We start from the raw sequence: 21207 nt of genomic DNA on the forward strand, positions 1-21207 counted from the left end.
AGAACTTTACAACTTTGGAAGAACAGGCTTGTTTTTCTCAAAAAATGTGACTCTTATTTGTGTTTTTTCCACCTACTTCCTAAGATAGGAAACAATATTTTTTGCTTTAATACCAAAACATTATAAAATCAAAATTCTAGAAAATTACTTTCATGATCTTCATGTTTTTCCACCCATAATCACAACATGGTGAAACAAAGAAACAGTTCCTGAATTCTGATCACATGCTTGACAGAAGTATTTTACTGCTCATAACACTGAGTTAAATTACTATGGTCACTTGTACCCGAAGAACACTAGACAGTCACAGTCTAGATGCAATCTACATGCCGTTATCAGACAGCTGGGGTTTAACAACATGTTCTCATAGAGAGAGCAATGAGCATCATACGTTAGCTCATTTGTCATCGTCCCACTAACTCCACAGTAGCTACTTCTGCTGTAGAGGTTTCAGATATTGTACTGTAAGAAAATTCTTGCTTAGTTTTCTCTTGCATTGCTTAAAACAAGGAAATGCATGTATACTGGCATTTTCTGTCAAAATTCTGACTCAAGAAGAATCTTGGGTAGAATTATTGCCAAAAAACCACTGAATTGTTACAGTATCAGCAAACATCTGCAGTTCCAGGCAGACTGGAAACTGCTACCAGGATTCAAATAAAATGAGTTAAAAATAAAGGAGACCCTATGCTATATGAGTGGGAGGCCATGATAGCAAGAACTGAAAAGGCAGCATAACATCTGACACCTACAGTCCAGCAAGAGTCTAGTATTATTTATGTTGATTCAAGGAATCTTGGACAAAGCCACATACACCAGCCTTCCAAGTGTGACCAGCTTCAAACCAAATGGAAATACAGGATGAACAAATGGCAAAAACCATCACGGACCGGGGTCATAGCCTGTTGGCTTGCTTCTGCCCAATGCAAGGTGGTTTCTCCACACATCGTTAGACCAGTTCAGAGATCCTTTTCTCTGCATGATGTCAATAATGGGAAGAATAAACAGGAGAACAGGTTGTAGTATAAAACACACCCTCACGTATCATCTCCCCGTGTTAGGGCCCAGCACAACAGCAGTCACTGAGGTTGGTATATTAGCTACCTGCCAGTGTCTGCAAAGATGAAAAGCAGATACAGTACAGCTCTTTCAGAGCACACAGTTAAGAAATCTTCCATATCTGCATTTGAAATAAACTTCAGGACATAATCCACTGATGTTTTGTATGACCTCTGCCAACCCACCTGATGCTGAAGTCTACATTTTACCTGGCAATATAGTTTTCCCAACTGCAATCTAAAACCGAGGTTGTAATTCTGTTTTGCACACATTCCATTTGCAAATTTTCTGCTTGCCACACTTTGCTTTTCAGAAGTGGAGTCTAGGCGAGTCACACGAGTTGCTTGTTTACAGCACAGGTTCTAACTCCATGTGACACTACAGTGTCTGCCACATACAGACGCCCTGTAATCATGACAAAGACCAAAGTCTTACCCATTTTGAACACACACTATTTATTTTTCATGGGTTCCTCACCACATAATGGACAATTTCTCAATTCAAAAGCCTGCAGAGGATGAACTTCCTTTGTTGCTGTAGAAACATAAAGTCAGCCCCACGTGAGAGTTCACTGCAACAATCATTACAAGAAAGGTAAAGAAATCATTCCTTCATGCTTTCACGCAGTTATTTACAACAGCAATCCTTTCCTTGTCACCATTTTACCTGAAAAAAACCCAATTCTAGGTTGGATTTTGCAACGGAGCTGAAGTGAATTTCACAGCTGGATTTTCCTGAAGTTGGCAGAGGCCCCTCCTCACGCTCACTCATAAATCCCAGCACTATCAGTCAAGTCTACAAAAACTACCCGGAGAACAAAAATGAGATAAGCAGTAAAAAGAGCACCTCAGGAAAAGAAACATAGCTAAATCTGCTTAAGGCTCGTTTTCTGAGCAGATATTACAAAGGGACTAAGGTACCGATGAAAAGCAGAAGCAATAGGTAAGGGACCAGCAAAGGGAAAGGCACGGTCTGCGGATTTGTTTATTTTTAGTTGTTGCATAAAAATTATAATAGTTTCTATTTCACTGCAATTTTTTGAAAAGAAATTACATGGGTTACGGTTACACACCCTGATGATCCACCAGAACACGCTGCTGCAGTCACAGAGAAAACGACCTCCTGGCCTTTGGGCACTTGTAATGATCACAGAATCCTAGAAACACACGATTTTTGAGAAGGGAAGCAGGGGAAAAAAACAATCCTCCCAAAACCACCAAAGAAACACAAAAGCACCCAAAGCCCTTATTTTAAGCACAAAGTATGAACTTTGAAAGGCTATCACGATTCCTTTTGGTCTACTGTGCTATTAAAACCAGAGGGACCTCTGCAGTGCATAAAACGTGTTCCTTAAACAGATCCCAAACGAAATCTCTTAGCATAGCACTTCTAAAATAAACGTTATGTTGTTCTGAATGCAAAGAATGTATTTCTGATATCTCGGTGGCACATAATGGACAAAGAGTTTATTATCCTAGACTCCGGTGCCCTCAGGGAAAGCACCTTCCACGCTGTTCTTAACCTTTTGCAGAAGAAATACAATCTCACTTGTTGTAAAGTACAGCATTATGTGACAGCAGTGAAGGAAACCACAATTCTGTTTACTAGATATTACTTACGCTGCAGCAACAAGAAAATTGTGATTTCTAGAGGGGCTGTAAGGTTCACAAACCAGGCATTTATCTGGACATTTACCCTGGACATTTTTATTACATTTTCTCTTATTAGTCTTTGCCAAATGAAAGCTGCAGATCAGAAAATAAGATAATGTTTTTATGTCTTCTCTCAATACTGAATCTTATGATTAGATACCACAGTACAAGACATGTTGATGCACACTTGCCCGTTGGGATATAATATATATGGTATATAGTCAGAGCTGCAGAGAATAAGCTGTTAACCTTATGAAAATTTTTACTAAAATGGCTCAATTATTTTATTTTATGATATGGTGAAGTGCAAACAATCAGCTTTTCCCATTAAAAATAATGTTTACGGCTTTTTATTCTAAGAATTCTGATACTTCGGGGCAGAAAAATTATATTTAGTTTAAAACTCTGTAAGGGACAAATATGGGTTTTGCCTGTCTATACTTGACAAAATTATATGGATTCTAATATTTTAGTGGTTTTTGCTTATATCTTGAACAAGTCAGCACTGACAAGGAGCACACGGTGTTGGGCACCAAATCCTCTATCAGACCACGCGGTGGAGACTGCAAGAACGAGGACTCTGTTAAGAGGGTGAAGATGAAGTTATAGCACCAGCTGGAGGAATGAAAGAGTACAGATGCTAATGTATGGTAATACATCAAAAGGATGGGTAAGCAAACCACCTCCCATGAAGCGCAAATGGCAGTCTGGCATCTAAACGCCTCTCAGGGCTCAATCCAAACCCTCAGCTCGGCGAGGTACAGTTGTTAGAGATGGAGATCATCCAACTAATAATGAGGTGTCCTGAGATTAACCACCGACTGAATGACAAGACATCCATCCCTTTAAGAGACAGAGAGAAGCAGAGTTGGACACGTGTCACTTCTGAACGATCAGCTGCACTGCTGAGACTCGGTTGTCACTGCCGTGCCGACCTTCAGCTACACCGGTACCCGGCAGCCTTTGTTGATGACTTCATTTGTTGTATAATGAAGATGCGTTTACTTCAGCAACATGCAATGTTTTGGTTTGCCTTTTTATTATTAACTTGTCAAAAGGAGATACGGTAATAGTAAAATGACAAAATAACACGTTAATTGTCGAAATAAATGGGATGTATAATACATCAGGTAACAGCAATTAATTATATGGCTGATATGCACAATGTCAGTTATTCATTGCTACTTTCAGACACTTACAATTATCCATACTTAAAAATATTGGTAATCATATAAACAGACTTCATTAATTATAATAACAATGCATTTCAACAGTAAAAAAAAAAGTAAATAGGCAAACTAAACCTAGGCAAGGGAACAGGTTTCTGGGAGACACATTATTTCAGAGTCTGAGGGGCACACATTACAGCTGGCATTGCATATTTGTCTGCCAGTTTACAAAGTCCATTTGTAGCACAGTAACTGTTGATGATTTTAACTGACTATTAAAACTAGTCCATATCTAACAGTTTAATAGTCTGTTCATTTTATTATTTCCAAGGTTCACCACACAGGTTCATTCTTTATTTGATTGACATCTGAACTTTTCCTGAAGCTTATATTTTAAATATGAAAACTTGAGATCTCAGACACACAATACAACACAGTAGGAAAAAGCAAAGCACTCCGATTCCATATTTTACCGTAAGATCCAGTTCAATCCTCCATACTGTCTTTAAGGCCTCACTTTTACTCATGTGTCGTACTACATACAGCTTATTTTCTTGATTAGCTATGGCAGCAGAGTATACTTCATTTTTAATTATATTCCTGCTGCTGATACATGGATTGGTGTTCAAAATGTGTAATTTGTCTTTTTAAAATATGCTTTTATTTTACCATTTGGACACAGATAATAAAGCTTTTTGAACTAAACTACTATTAAAAAAAAGATCATTTTGCAATACAAACAGATCTTCTTCCTAAACCACTGACTTGGGCAAAATTCCCATGGGAAGATAAGATTGGAACCAAAAGCTGTATTTTTAAATGCTCCAAATATTACAACCCAGAACAGACTAGAAACAAAGTCAAAGCAAAAGTTTACCTAATGCAGTAGAACAGCCCCTTGCTGGGAAGATGAAATAATTAATGCCAAAGTATTTAACACATCATAATTACATACCTATAACATATGCCACTTCAGTAATGATCTCATTTGAAAATTAAAAAGTAACAGCAACTTTATATTTTCCATTGCAATGGGCTGATGGGAGAGGGGAGTATAAGCAAACTGCTCGTTTAAGCCAGGCATTGTGTCTTTCCAAATATGTATGCAAATGTATGCACCAGGGAGCAAGACTGTGTGTCCACTGCCAGAATTTCTGTTTTGGCAACTAAGTCTTCACTGTTCCTACTGGAAAAAAATCATGTATGAAATATTAAATTCTCTGAAAACATCGTTTTAATTACTCTTGAAAGATTTCTACAGCTATTAAATGATCCAGGGTTAGCCGAAGGGCTACCGCTATAAAACCATTTAAACAGACCATGGTGATTTTATCAAATTTCACAGCTGTTCCTGCAGCAAATGCAGTTTCTCAGAACACAAGATTCCTAGTTAATCTGTTAACAGTAATTTTGGAGAAAATCTGCATCAAAGGAGAGATTGCTAGCCAGGAACTGCCTGCCTGGATTGGTCAGCCCAGTCCAGAAACCTGTCTTGAGGATGAGCCAGCACCAGATGTTCCCCTGAAAATAAATATATAAATACATAACACAAACGTAATTGGGCCTACAAAAGGTCACTCTGCTTAATTGCTAAGACATAGATGCTTTCTTTTCCTCCAGCAGACTTTTACTAGCATCGCATCATGCAAAATTCTTCTTATTCATATAGAAATTAACCATACTTCGAACCCAAGTTGCTTGCCTCAAACAATGATGGAGTCCATAGTTCAATCTGAAGATGTTCCCACCTTTATTCATTCAAGATTTCTTATATTTCTGTTCCATCACTCTTTAATTACATGATAATTTCTCTGAATTCTTAATTACTTTATAGGTTTTTATCCTGCTCCCATTACTCTTCAACCAGTCTCAGTCACTTCAGTTTCTCTCCACACAAGAGGCTGTTTCTACGTCTAATCTGATTCTTAACATAACTTCCAGCTAAGGGAAGCCGTACAACTCTTCCTCAGGTAATCCATGCCAAGAGAACAACAAAGATAGGACCATTTATTCTACCATTAGAAACACAGTTCAGCTAAATCTCTGTTTAGCTGTGTCTCAAATGCTGTATTTATTCTGTCTTGTGGACTGAACCTAGAGGAGAGCACATCAAACCACGTGGAACTGGCTTGTGTCCACACTCCTCTGGGGTGGTCTGACCCAACTCACTTTGCGCAACACTTGGCTAAGGTGCCCTTCGAGTGTAAGACAATGAGCTCAGTCCCCTATCCATGAGATGTAATAACAACAACAATTGTAGTTTTTCAGCTCAGTGTCCTCAAGATAAAGGCTCGTGGGCTTAAGGTCCTAACAGCTTTGTTTTCCCAGCATGCTGTCAGGGCACATGCCAGCAAGGAAGGACTTCACAAGGAAGTCCTGCTGGAATCCTGTTGATGAATTATCTTGGTCAGAAGGAGGAAAAGCTTTTCCAGCTGATGCCCACCTTCTTGGAGTAGGACCCTGGATGTCGGTTGCATCATGAAGTTTGTCTTATTCCAGAAGGAAGCCTATTTACAATGCGGAAATAATCACTAACAGAAAATGGAAAGCAAACAAGTCAAAGTAGAGATGAATCTTAGGATCCCCAATCTTTAAATGTAACTCCAATGCCAAATGCAAACTAACATGGATCTGGTGTTGGAGCGAGTCCACAGGAGGCCACAAAGATGATTGAGGGCTTGAAGATCACCATACGAGGAAAGGCTGAGAGAGTTGGGGTTGTTCAGCCTCGAGAAAAAAAAGGCTCTGGGGAGACCTTAGAGCAGCAGTACTGAAAAGGCGCTCCAGGAAAGCTGGGGAAGGGCTCTTGATCAGGGAGGGCAGGGATAGGATGAGGGGGGACAGTTTTAAGCTGAAAGAGGGGAGATTGAGATGAGATCTTAGGAAGAAATGTTTTGCAGTGAGGCTGGGGAGGCCCTGGCCCAGGCTGCCCAGAGCAGTGGTGGCTGCCCCATCCCTGGAGGTGTTCAAGACCAGGTTGGATGGGGCTGGGAGCCCCTGATCCAGTGGGAGGCATCCTTGCCCAGGGCAGGGGGTGGAACTGGATGGGCTTTAAGGTTCCGTTCAACTGAAACCATTCAATGACTCTATGATTAATCTGTTGATAATAAAGAAAATAATAAATAACACTGTTAACATCTGCCAGCTTAGAAGCCTGTAGACCTAGCAGAAACCAGCCATGAACTTGGTTTGTGGGGTTTATACTCCTAGCCCCATATCTCACTCCAGTTACAATAAAAGCCAGATGTCTAATCGCTACACTAAAGGAGCAAACAAAGCACAAGACCATACTGACCGTATTCCTAGCTCTGCAGGACTACAGAACACAATACTAAATGAAAGTTTTGCAAAGCTTTTATACTCTCAGATGCTAATTGTAACTTCCCATCTAACTTCAGCCCTATTGAACACTCATCCTCCATCTACCTGGAAAACCTTAGGATGCAGCAATAAATGGGGCTTATGAAACAACCTCAGAAATAGATAACATAAAGAAAAGCCTTTCCTGGATTCTTCTGGGCCCTTAAAACTCGGGGGGGGAGAGAGAGCAGGTGTCTTTATGCTTTGTGTTCTGCTTTATGTTCCCTCTCACAGTGAAAAAGGCCATACATTTCAAGATAATTCAAATAAATCTGCTCACTACTATATCTGAAAGCTCTGGCTGAGCTAGAAAGGCCTCTGCAATGCTTCCCAGAGCATGAAGTTGTCCTTTACATACATGTTTCTGGAAGTCAGGTCGAATTTAGAGACAGTAAGAAAAACTGTAACCTTCCATAAATTTTTCTTTTAATTTATGCATCTTAACATGACTATCCTTCATATTATTCAGCCTGTGAAGGTGAAAACAGCTCATATTCCAGTGGCTGAATGAGCCTCCTCACAAAAGTTTGAACTACAAAAGCTACACAACATATGTAAAGTCCTCTGGCTTGATCCTCTGTTAGTCAAAATGCAGCATTTCTTCCTCTTGTGATCTTCCTAGGTCATGATGGTCCATTAGAGAGTTACTTTTGTTCTTATCTAAGCCAAATATTTTTGACCACAGACAAAAATGAGGTGTAGACCTACAGCTCAGGTCGGTAAGCTATTAGCTCCTGTAAATAACCATGCCTCTGATGTCGGGAAACTGCAGATATGTTACACACATGTAAGATAGGAAAGTACTGTAAGACACACTTCTGAATGCTGAAATATGAAATCAGGCACTGATTTTTTCCTCTTCATTCTCCTTGTGTTTTGTTACTTTCCTATCACGTAATCATACGCTTAGCAAAGCTACAAATAACCTCAACAGGTCAGCAACGAGACCACTGTGTGCAACCACCTGTACAACGAGGTTTATAGATGAAGCACAACTAAAGATATTCTCATTTGCCTGAACAGCAAGAAGGTACTCTGAATTTCCTGACTGCTTACAGACAGCAACCAGGATCTAGCCTATCTAACCAAGGGGGCTGCTGTTGACCAGATTAATTACTCAGATAATTATGATACCTGGACCCTACCTATATTCTGCTAAATAAGCCTCTGCCTTTTCATACAAGCCGCTGTCTGGTCTCCTGTGAACCTGAAACGTTCGGTCTGAACTCCTAAGTGGCGATTACAGTAGGCATGATGTCAAAACCTTCTGTCAAATTAGTGTAGAAACTGAATGTTTCAGATTCCTGAGCTGTCAATGTTTTATACTGCGTGCTCCAGACTGTTGAATATTTCTTCTAGTCGTGCATGATAATGCCAAAAGCCACTGTGACAAAAAAATACATTTTGAACAAAGGCTAAACAACATAAACACTTTTACTTTGCAGATGGCAGTCAGAACCTAGCAGATGGTGAAAGAAATCCCACAGGATGTTCTTCTCTCCCTTGCTTCTCCCCCCATAGTAAGATAAGTGCATGTATGTGCACAAAAAACAGCAAAGTAAGTGTCCTGATGAAATACTTTTTCACAGAAAGAAGTATCTATCCCTTGAACACTACCTGCTGCCCATTTTTAGAACAGGAAAGACTCAGCCAGGGCTGGATAGTAGAGAGGGAATCAGGAAGCACGTGGCCGTTCACGGGTTTGCCACTAACCTGCGATACGCCTTTGGACAATCACTTCTTTGTTCCTTTTTCTTCCCCTTCCGTGCTCTGTCCTCTTTATTTTTATTCTAAGATCCTCAGGGAGGAGATTCTTTCCATCTCTGACTGTTAAGGCTTAAAACAGCTTGTACCATGCTCGTGCACTTCAATCCAGCGTTTGTTTCACAAAAACTGCACTGCTATTTACTGCATTTACTGCATTTCACAGAATGGAATATAAAGCTCTCCATGAAATCAAGGTATGCCTTATAGAGGGGAAAACATGGGCAGGGATAAATGACAGAATCTACAACAGTCTTTTTGTGTTATGTCCTTTAAAAAAGCAGGGGACGAATTAAACATGCACAACCGTTTCCAGTTCCCTCGGTCAGGGGGTATCTCCTGCATGGCACTGCACTGTTCCAGACAGTTAGCTGTCATTTTGGATGCGCATCTTGAGATTTTTACACGTATTTCTAATGCAAATGCATCCCAAAACAGTATAAATGGACCCTTTACAGTTACTTCTCAAAAGTCCTACCCACTGTAGAAATGTCCTTCATGCAGGAAGCACCAGCAGCTCAGTACACAGCAGCGCCGGGCACCTGTTCAAAGCAAAGAACTCCATGCTCACCTGAAACTACAGGCAGGATTGCCAGTAGGCAGCAAGGAAAAACCCAGCCCAGAGGTCAGTTTTAGCATTTACCAAAACAGAACACTGGCCTGGACTGTTCAACTAGCCTTTTACTTCTGAAAGAAAAGCCCAGGCACCTTTAATGCACACAAATGATTGAAAACTTTCTTTTCATAGAATCATAGAATCACCAGGTTGGAAGAGACCCACCGGATCATCGAGTCCAACCATTCCTATCAAACACTAAACCATGTCCCTCAGCACCTCATCCACCCGTCCCTTAAACACCTCCAGGGAAGGTGACTCAACCCCCTCCCTGGGCAGCCTCTGCCAGGGCCCAATGACCCTTTCTGTGAAAAGTTTTTTCCTAATATTCAGCCTAAACCTCCCCTGGTGGAGCTTGAGGCCATTTCCTCTCGTCCTGTCCCCTGTCTTACTTTAGTACACAAGGCCGTCCCTACAAAGCAGCAGATCACTCCGTGCCACAGTACTGGTTAGTACTTGCACAACTGTTCCAGACACCGGTCACCAGCAACCCTTTCTGTAACACTGAGTTATATCTGTGCTGGTCTCCATAGGAGTGTGTTTTACACACGCGCACAAAGGGCTGTGTAAACCTTTCTGCAAGTAGTTTTCTGCAGGAAGATCCAGCGTGGCACTAGGCATCATGGACATGATCAGTCAAGCACACAAAAGAAAGCTAAGGGACACAGGCCAAACGTCAGTACGTAAAGGGGCTTCAGGAAAGCTGGGGAAGGGCTCTGGATCAGGGAGGGCAGGGATAGGATGAGGGGCAACAGTTTTAAACTGAAAGAGGGGAGATTGAGATGAGATCTTAGGAAGAAATGTTTCTTTTGAGGGTGGGGAGGCCCTGGCCCAGGTTGCCCAGAGCAGTGGTGGCTGCCCCATCCCTGGAGGGGTTCAAGGCCAGGTTGGATGGGGCTTGGAGCCCCTGATCCAGTGGGAGGTGCCCCTGCCCGTGTAAGGGTTGGAACTGGATGGGCTTTGAGGTCCCTTCCAACCCAAACCATTCTATGATTCTATGATAATATTTTTAAAGAAGCGAGTAAAATCTGAAGTTGGTCACATGGTCTAAATGACCACAGCAAGAGGAGCAAAGTGACAAGTTTAGCTATTCTCAAATCACTGAATCACTGAACAGATGGGCTGGTTTGATATAAACCTGCTATAGCCCTTCCAAAATAAGGAGCATCAGACATATGCACAGAAAATTGTACGCATGGAAGTGTACTCAGCTATCTCGACACTTACAATTTTGGCAACTCATAGACAAATCTGTTGTTTAACCAAAGAGAAAAGTGATGGGTTTTTTCCCCCTTACTTTCATGGCAACCTGGCTGTCCACAGCAGAGATGATTTCAGGTAGAAGAAAGTTGTTACATGTTTACATGATGTTGAGCACAGTATGTTGAGGGCTGAGAACACATGCCAAGCACTTCCCACTGTCTACTTCACAACTCAGGAAATTATTTTGGCTGCAGTGCCAAAAGCTTGGAATAGAAAGGAGACAAGAGAGAGCGAGGAGGATGAGAAAACAGCTGGACATGCCAGAGCCCCTCGCTGCTGATCAGACCATGAGTCAAAAGACAGAAGTGAAGTAAGGTTGGAGGCACCGGTGGGAATGGAAGGAAAAAACACCAAGTATTACTTAATTAAATTACTTAATTAAAGATAGTGTGGTTTGGATATAGGAGGGGTTCAAACTCAGACTCTACAGGAAACCACATCCCTGGTATTTCCTATATTCTGAGGATGGGCCCACGACCTTTATAAGGCTTTTATGATGTGATTATTCTCTATGTGGGTGTTAACTACAGATACCAAAACTCTCCAAGGTATCTGAATTCTGATAGTGTTTTGAATCTGAAACTCATAGACAAATGAGTTTTACTCAGAGCTCAGATCCAGGAGATTTATTTGGGTTTCATAGAATCATAGAATCACTAGGTTGGAAAGGACCCACTGGATCATCCGTTTGTTTCAAGTTAAAATGCTCTCAGCTGAGGTCATGCAATTCCATGGAATCAGGGCAGTTTCTAAATCAAACCACTGCAGTATTAGCAATACATAGCTCCATCTTTCTGTCAGGAGCCTTTTTATTTTGCCTGCCTCAAAAGAAACAACAAGAGCTGATCCTGGATGTCTCCGAGCCTGCTGAACAATTTACATTAAACCTCTGTTGAAAATATCTGTGCTGGCTCAAATGCTTTGTTTCAGGAAGAATCTTAACCATATAAGAGGCTCATATCTCAGAAAAGATCTTACAGTACTCTACATTAATTAAAGATAAGGTGATATCATTATGGAGATAGACATTGTTATCACTCCCTCCTAATGTTATCAAGGTCGCTTTTATGCCTACAGATGAACACTTCCAGACAAAGATATTTTTGAAAACCTCCCATTGTGTTTGAAAGCAGCTGCTAAATGGAATTACAAAGTTTCACAGGGAAGCATATTTTTGGGTCTGATCCACAGTTCATTGAAGTCAAAGAGAAGACATGTAAAATCATACTTAACTGTCTCTACTCTGGAAAGCTGATTTATTCTTAGCATTAAATGTATAATATTAAATGAGCAGTGAGTTTCTTTCATTTTGTTGGCTGTTAAATAAATGTTCGAAGGAATGACTTTCAAGAATCTACCTTGGTTAAGCTTGACAATAAACAATTACGGGGGCAAATGGGGGCGGGGGGGGAAGGCTGGAAAGGTTTCAGTTGCTGCATTGAGGATGCATTTTTTTTATTTCAGCACCGAACTCAAGCAATAATTTTTTTTAAGTGTACCTTGGCTTCAGTTAATGCCAGTATCTAAAGATGTAATCTATACTTCAAAGGAAAAGTTTACACACAATAGCAATGATTTACCTAACTTTATGGGGAAACACAAGCAAAGGAGTACTTAAGGTAGGTGAAAGGGGGTTCTTGGTGCTGGCTTAGTATTAACTCTGTTAAAATAATTTTTATTATTCAAAATCGAATACAAAGTCAATCTCAATCTATGCAGCAGGATCCTGACTCACACGTGTGCCAGCACAGTAGTGCACATTCTGCTGAGATGCATACATGGGGAAGATGCCAATACAAAACATCAGAACAGAGCAATGAATCCTCCCTAAAACAGGGGCTCAACCTTGTCAAGAGATGGAATCATTGAAAAGAAACCACTGGTGAAAACCAGATGGTGTTTGTGTTGAACTCTGTATATTTACAAATGGATTCAGTTTTGCTTTATTATTTTTCAGTTCTTTTATAACAAAGAAGAATTCTGTAAGTCCATAGCTGTACAGTTGGTAAGGACACAGTATGAAAGAGTCTCTACATATGTCTTCATTCAGTTAAGTAAGATTTAGAGCTAATGTTTGAATTGTTACCTAGGTTTACCGACTTATGCTACTGTCTCTCTCAAAATTCAAAATCTGCATTTTCCCCTCCAGCTCAGACAGACAACTAATAGACCTTTGGGAGGGGGTTCCCTCCCCCAGTGTTAAGGCAAGCAGCTATGATCCCACTTGCTGCTTCTGGGGCTTTAGGGAAATCTGAAGGAAAACATGCTACTTAATTTTCAGATTTAACTCCCGAGTATCCTTTTGTTTAGAAAATTCCAATCACAAGATCAAGTTGTTCACGCCAATCCATGTTCACGACCAGGCTGGAAAAAAATTATAGCAAGACGAGCCATATGCCTTGGGAGATAGGTTACCATGGTTGCTAGAGCATATCCCCGGATCAAAGTGATCCTTTGCTCTCAGAATGCCCTGGGAGTGAAAGCCTTCATACAAGGCAATAACAAACAAGCTTCATTTAGGTGTATGGAAGCACTTAGAGCGGCGCAGAGGCATCCCTGCCAGGAACTGCACTGCACTCAGACAGAAATCAGGCTCTGGCCTCAATGACCCACCGTGACTCCAAAATACACAGTTCCTTCTCGCTTTATTTTCAGAAATGCATGCCCTGCACCAGTTAACAGGTTTCCAAACTGATTTTGCTTAACACTTAGTGAAGGTTTCCAAATAGCACAAATTTGGTAATATGCTAAACAACTTCAAACCATACTCTTTCTGGAAAGGGTCAGACAACCACAGTAAAAGCCCTACCAGCCGCCACTGAAATTCTGATGCATGCCTGGCTGAGAAAGAATTCCAGAGTAACATCTGCAAGGCAGAGTAAAAGCCATCATCTTTTCTTTTGGAAATGCAGGCAAATTTTTGATACTAATGTGCTTTGTGATGCAGTTTTCCAACAGTATCTGAACACCTAATTGCCAAGAAGAAACACCCACGCACTACTGACATTCCCCAGAGACGTCTATTTCTACCTCTAGCCTAAAAGTCTGGCTTTTAGGGATTCCACCAGCCTGTGAAAAAAGGAGCCATGAGCAAGTTTAACAACCTGAATCTCCAGTACCTCAGAAGAATTTGCCTGCTATATAATCATAATATCACATCAGTTTGGATGATGGATCCTTGTGGCTTGGACTGCAACCCTGAAACCTTTTCAGTCAGACAAAATTAAAAGACATACAAGAAAGTAACTGTAAGGTAGCCGAAAGAGACACAGATTATGTTTCAACGACCTTCTTGAGATGTATTCCTTACTTGGAGTCATTTAAACATGTTTACATTCACAAAGAGCCGGGAACAGAAATTATTCTGTGCATAGAGGCAAAGAGCTGACACCGTTCACCTACGGAGTTAGCGAGCTCTTGTTTGTGCTCTCAATCTCTTTTCTAAGATTTTTAAAATCTGAAGAGTCAGAGAGGTTAAAACTATTTTTTAAAGCAGTAAATTCTTCACAATCTCTTTGGGAATCAAAAGAAGATTGTTACAATTGCTATATTATTTCTAATATTGAACTCTAAAAACAAAGTGTCAGTCCGTTTTGGCAAATTCAGGTCTGGTTTGTGGGAAAATTTTTCTATCACTGTATCAGTTTCAGAGCTGCACACCGGGGCAGCACAGCACTGATGACCAGGAGCGACTCCTACCAGCATTCCCTGCTCGCCCTTCCCTATCAGAACAGCTACAGCAATGGGATACTTCTTTTCATCTCTGTAATTACACTCTCACTAACAGCAGAAGACAGGTAGGAAGGGTGAAGGGAAAGAGAGGAGCACTGCCTCCAATACTACATTACTGGTCAAGTTTAAGAGAAAAATCCTTTCCCCCCAGTCAGACTCTCTCTATGGCATCCTTCCCCAAAATCCTTTTAACAGCATGTGCGTAGGGAAGATCAACGCAGACATCAGAATTCAATCCGTGGCAGAGTAAGCTTGTAGAATTAACGAAAATCATCTTTAATCTCTGAAATCATTGGGAAGGAAGCCTCTAGTTCTCCTACGACCAGGCCCTGCACTCTGAGCTGCATCCCTACCTCAAAACTAAAATATTCCCCCTGAATCCAGGTCAGGGACACGGGCAAGCAGTGGTAGGTGTCTGGCCCAAATTCCATGTGCGTAGAGAGGCCGACGTGAGCTCCACTGCCCACTCAGCTTTTCCTGCTCCACTTGCAACTGTGACAGCACCATCAGCACGCAATGTCCAGAGGAGACCTCACCATCGGGCCCCTGCACTCCTCCACGGCAGCGCGTGGGAGCCTTTCACTAGCCGAGGACTTCTAGGGCAGGGATGTAGGAAAGGAGAGGCAATGGGGATTATTTGGGCTGCCACTCTTTGATGATTAAAGGTTGTCAAGTGTCAAGAGCAATTTCCAAATCTCAGTTGTTTTCCTCAGCATGGTTTCACTGACACTTTCTGCGTTTAAAAAGTTTAGTTACATATTTTGAGAAGCTCATCTGTAGAAACGGCAAATGCGTCAGATACAGTGATGCTGATTTTGTGACAACTGACTTCTGAAAATAGTACATTTATTCAATGAGCTTAAGCACAGCAGTCCCAGTTGTTGGCTCTCCTCATGAAAATATTGATTCTAAGCTCTGTAGCTTATAATGTTTTGATCCACATTCTGGGCCTATTGATTTACCTTTGATACTTCACTCAAACTGTTGTTTATATCAACAGCAAATGCATCTGATCTCTCCAAAATAATTAGATTAATCACAGGAGGATCTACAAAAGCCTTGTTTTGATTGATTATGTCTTTATGCTCTCTTGGGGAAAACAGGTAAAATTTGAAAATGTAAAAAAAGAGACAGTTGTTAGCCTTTTCCTTCTAGCATCTTTGAAATGTTTTTAGTCCCAGTTTTCATTTAATGATATCAGACTTGTACAAGACTGCAGACTTGCAGTGTGCTTAGTTATGATTTCCTCAGTGGCTGACATTTTGCAACACATAATGATTTAGCCAATCTGAGCAGAACTATCATTACACAATTTACTGTTCCCCAAAGCGTTATTTGGTACAGATACTATTAGGCCTATGAGTTACACTTTATAGAATTTTTATTAGAATTATTGTAAACTCTAAGGAAATTAATCTCCTCCTTCCACACCTCCTGCTCCAAGATTTCCATTTTGCAAAGCAAAGAAAAAGTATTCAAGCACAAAAGAGGTGGGGGTGGTAGGTACTTCTCCTGAAATTATCAGTACTTTTCCTTGCATAAAGCAAGTGAAGACTCCAGGATTTTACTTTTAAAGGTGAAATTCTCCTTCAGTTTGCAGCACAAACACCAGTGTGGCAAACAGGAGTTCTGCGCAAGTGCTGAGCCCAGCTGCAAAAACAATGTGGATGCAATGCTACTGCTCAAAAATGTATTTTTTGATGAATGAATTGCTAGAGGGAAAAAAAAAAAAAGCACTAAAAATTTTTCCATTCTGGAAACAATGACTTTGTACAATAATCCTCTTGTTCAATCATCACTACAGTCTCTATTGGAACCATGCCCAGAAGGACTAAGCATTCTGTGTTAAAACTGTTGCACACCTTTTCGAGGGGCCTTTTACATTAATCAATAGTTTTGATTACTCAATCCTATTATTATTCCATTTTTTGAACCAACCATTAGGGTTATTAATTACACTGAGAAAGTTATTTATCATCTAGCAGAACAAAAAGAGCTGGCGCTGTCACTTGCAGAGAGCTGTTTAATGCACTGCGACACGTTGAACTTCACTCAGCTTCTTGCTCTTTCCCTCCCCTCTGATGGTGTCACTGAGTGAAAGGATGAAACCTTGGGCTTCCTTGAAGATCAAAATGCAGCTGCTGCTGCTAAAGGTCACTTCTGGGAATGGATTCCTCAATTTGAGTGGGAGCTCAGCTACTGGAGGCAGTGCAGGGAAAATAAGGCTTGTCTGATTTGGGAAGCAAGCTAAGCTAGGCTGAGGGCACATTAAAAATCAGTGAACGGACGCCAAAGAAAGGATGCATAGAAATGAAGAGAAGGAGGGAGAGAGGAGAGCTGGGGGGAGAAAAAGTGTGTAGGAGAAACATTGCTTATTTGGGGGGCGGAGGGGTGTTTTGCTTTTTATGCATGCATAATGAGGGGTAATTAGCTCTCCCTGGGAAGTGAATTTCTGCTTCTCAGTCAGGAAACAATAAAACCTTGGATCTGCTTTTATTTGGAAAGAGTAGAGCAACACTACAGAGGACTGCGGGACTGGAGGAGACCAAGTGAAATGACTTTCTGGACAGTACAGCACTGAAGAGCTGAGAGACGCAGAAGTGCTGCGATGATACAGGGTTTCTTGAAGATAGAGAACAAAGGAGTGGGCATTTTCCAGACATTTCCTTTCCACAGGAAAGCAGACCTGTATTTATGAAGACAGTCAGCCCCCCAAAAGGGCCACCTTCTCTTACCTTGCTAATTATGTATAGTTCTTATGATTTTTATTAGTTCAGAAAAGAGTCTTTTTCCTTCACTCACAGCAAGAATTATCATATGGTTGTGCAATTCAAAACTTAGAAGTGTAAGAGAGCGTGGGAGCCCCCATCTAACAGCTTGTCAGGTCTCATGCATATTGTATGCTGGCTGCTGCAGTGTGCTCAGGATGACATCATACCCGGAGCTGCCGAGCATCTGACATCACACCTTCTGCAAGAACGTCTTCTGCCTCAAAATAGCATGCAAAAGCTCAAGCCAGAACGTACAGTACCTATTCAAAGCCTACAAGGAGCACAGATTGGACACATGTGGGCTCCAGTACTGCTGAAGGAGGAGGAGGAGGACATAATACAACACATCGACCTCACACAGAGCTTACAAACTTCAATCCATCAGGAGCTGCAAATAATTTTGTTGTACCTGAATGCAAAATAATGCAAAATTCTACTGCTATTGTAACAGCAAGCTCAAATATTCTACCTTAATCCCTCTGAGATTTCTTTTTTTTCTCCTTTCCAGGGATTAATTCCTCTTTCTCTATACAATGCTGCGGACAGCATCATGCCTTTCTTCTCCAAGCGGTTTGGTATCCATGCTTCAGCCACTGGTCTCAGGAACACAGGCTATCTCTTAATTCTGTGGTTCTACGGTACACAGCATAACAGAACCCTTCACATACTTCTAAATATTAATACAAGGAGAATGTTATAGCAGTTCACTTAGATTTGCAAACGGCTTCATTGTACAAGATGCTAAAACCAAAATCATTTGTTCGTTTCTCTTTGAAATAATTTGGGTAGTGAATGGCTCGAGAAGTGATGCTAAATTTACAATCTATAGGCTGCTGAAGTGAACCGAGAAAAAGGAAAATCAATTAAGAGAATTTTTGCAGCTGTCTTGGATTCCCATCCCTAGTGTTTTACACCAGTTCTTCCCTGCAATGTCTAAAATGACAAATTCACAAATTCACATTACAAGTCAGAAGAAATCTCAAGAAAGTTATATTGATTTTTGTAGAGGATTGGGGATAAACCACTTTTTCCTTATGGTGTAACTAAAATGAATCTTAAATATTTTATAGGATAAGAGAATCTCAGTAGAGTCGAAAGTCACACTAATAAGAAAGGCCCTGCTTAAACTCCAGTGAGCTCGTTCTGGAGCTGGGGAGAGAGAACTTTCCATTTATCCACAATCTTCAAATTATGGCAAAAGTAATAAAACCAAAGAGCAAAACTCAAATGCTCCCAGGGTTGTAGGTTCCCAGGCTTCTACCTGTCAGCCACCAGCTGCTGCCGCCGGGTCCTACGTAGCCAAATCCCTCCAAACCACAGCACCTGAAAGGGCCATTACACAAATGACTTTTCCCTGAATAGTTAATGAAACATAGCTCTGCACGTTCCTCTAATTTCACATATGGCAAAGAGAATTGAAACCACCAGCATATTTTAAAGATTCTGTTTTAAAATGTCATCTTTTGATATGCAAATACTAGGCCAGGAATAATATCACTTCTTCCATTAATGCTCTATCCCTTATACCCAAAGAAAAGAAGAATCAAATCAATAAACAGCTTCAATTTCTGCTCCTTCTGTCAAGTTGCTTTTAAAACAATATGCAGCTAAAATGTCATAGTTAAATATGCCAGGCCAACATATTGCTTCAGTTACTGTCATATGACCTTTCTCAACTTGCTATCTGTTATCTTATCTCTAATAGATAAATACCCATTACCCTTGGGAAAGGACCTGTGCATAATAAACCAGAAAACTGAGTCGTTCCTCAGCTGTGCTGTCACCTGGCACAAGAAATGGTGATCAAATGATCCAACATAGCACTCAGGCAGATCAAATTAAGGGAAAAGTGCTTTTTTTTTGGTCCACAGATGTCACTTAGCAGGGTCACTTCTTCCTACCTGATGTTCCTACAAGTATTGGTTCCTAAAATGAAAGTTTCAACAAATGTCCTACTCTAGCAACGCCTGACTCCGCCTCAACAGGCTCTGTATCTGACGTGCTGGACAAAAGGAAACTAGGCAATGTAAATCACTTGTTAAAGGCAGTGCAATCTGGATAAACAGTAGATTCATATTTAAACTTGGCAAGAAAATCAGAGGGAGAGGCCTCTCCATTTTGCAGGGATCTGGAAAAAGCGAAAAGCCTATGGAAGACTAATAAAACTTTTCTGGCACACCATCTGGAAGTATCAGCAGTTTCTGATTTCGGAAAGAATGCATTCTGCTTTTAACTTCACACAATGCCTCGTTTCTGCTTTCATGTACTCGAGACCAAGAAGCCTTTTTACAAACGGCCCAAAAATCAATATATGTTATTCTGTCTCACTCAGGTATATGCCCTTTGAAAACAAACGGAGACATCTTGCAACTTAACTAAACATCACACAATAGCTGAGCCAATTCTGCCACCAGGAAGTACAACTGCAATACAGTCCAGACCTGCAGACTTTGGAAAGGTTGTGCAGCACTGAAAATGAATGGGGGAGGAAAAAACAAAGGAAGAAAGCCCTTCTTATTCTTCTCTTGAGGGACATAACCTGCAATATGACAACTTTCACCTATGACATCAGCCAGCCTGCGCTTCAGTCCAGCAGCAGACTCAACTCAGGCTTTACTTTAAGCCTGCGAATAGACTGAATTCATTCCAATTTTGAATAGAATTTCGTACCTATTTAGATATGAATGCCTGACTAGATCAAGGACCAAGTTACTCGGATGCTGAGGTTTACTGCCAGACTGTATAAAGAACAGGAGCAAAGGTTATACAGTTTCCTACTCCTCGGATGGAAGAAGGATGTCAAAAGAAGATGAAAGCAGGAAATATTCCTTAAACATAAAGCCCACAAATGGCACTACCTCCTAACAAACCTTGACACTGTAATAACAGCTACGCAGGCTGCCTTGTGGCTGCAATACAATCGGAGCATGCTTTAAGGACTTGCTCCGTTCTTGTGAAAATTAAATAGAGGAGGAACCTGGACAAGAATGCCCCATATGCCAGGGCCACATAATAACCATCTGATCCAGGACAAATGGCCCATACTCCATGAACCCAGATGCTCCTATGCTCTAGTTTAAATCTGAAAACAGGTTTTTCACCAGTTCAATTTACATGAAGAGTTCAAAAGGCTTATTTTTCATTCCAACAGAGAATTAACACAAATGTCAGAAGTTGCCAGGGAACAGACTGTCACCCTCCAACTGCTTCCCTCTCTTCAAATACTTGGAGGATATTGTACTTCACGTATCGCCTTTTAATCCTGTGTTCTGGTGTAGGCTTTTTAATATGTACTTGCTGTATCTGTACAGAATCTGAAAATGCAGAGTAGCCTAGCAGACAGAGCTCTGGCTTGGGATTTAGGAGACCTGCAAGCTGTTAAAAGCTGTTAAGAAGGCTGCAGTAAGTCACTTACTCACTCTGTGCTTCAAGCTCTGCATTTTGGCAGCCTAATATCGACAAGCTTTGAAATTGGTGGATGAAAAACCACTCAGACTTTAAAACACAGGAGAACACATAAACACACACAAAAGACACTCCTGCTAGAAAGGAAATATACAAGCAATTTGTACAGAAGCATCAGGAAGCCAGGCTGTTCTATCAAGTACAACACACAACTCCCGTAGATCAGTTCTCAAGGCACAGCAACCCTGCAGCCAAAGGAGTTGCTCTGACTGGCAGGCAACCCCACAAGCTTGCCCGAGGCCACCCAGTTCAGGAGCTGCAGGGAAGCTCTCACCAGGAGCGCTGGAGCTCAGCATGGTCTGCAAAACTCACATGAGAAGCTCTGGGTTTTCATTGCCAAAGGCACTGTGCTGCTC

Source organism: Phaenicophaeus curvirostris, chromosome 14 (genome assembly GCF_032191515.1).
Source record: "Phaenicophaeus curvirostris isolate KB17595 chromosome 14, BPBGC_Pcur_1.0, whole genome shotgun sequence".
Classification (NCBI taxonomy): Eukaryota; Metazoa; Chordata; class Aves; order Cuculiformes; family Cuculidae; genus Phaenicophaeus; species Phaenicophaeus curvirostris.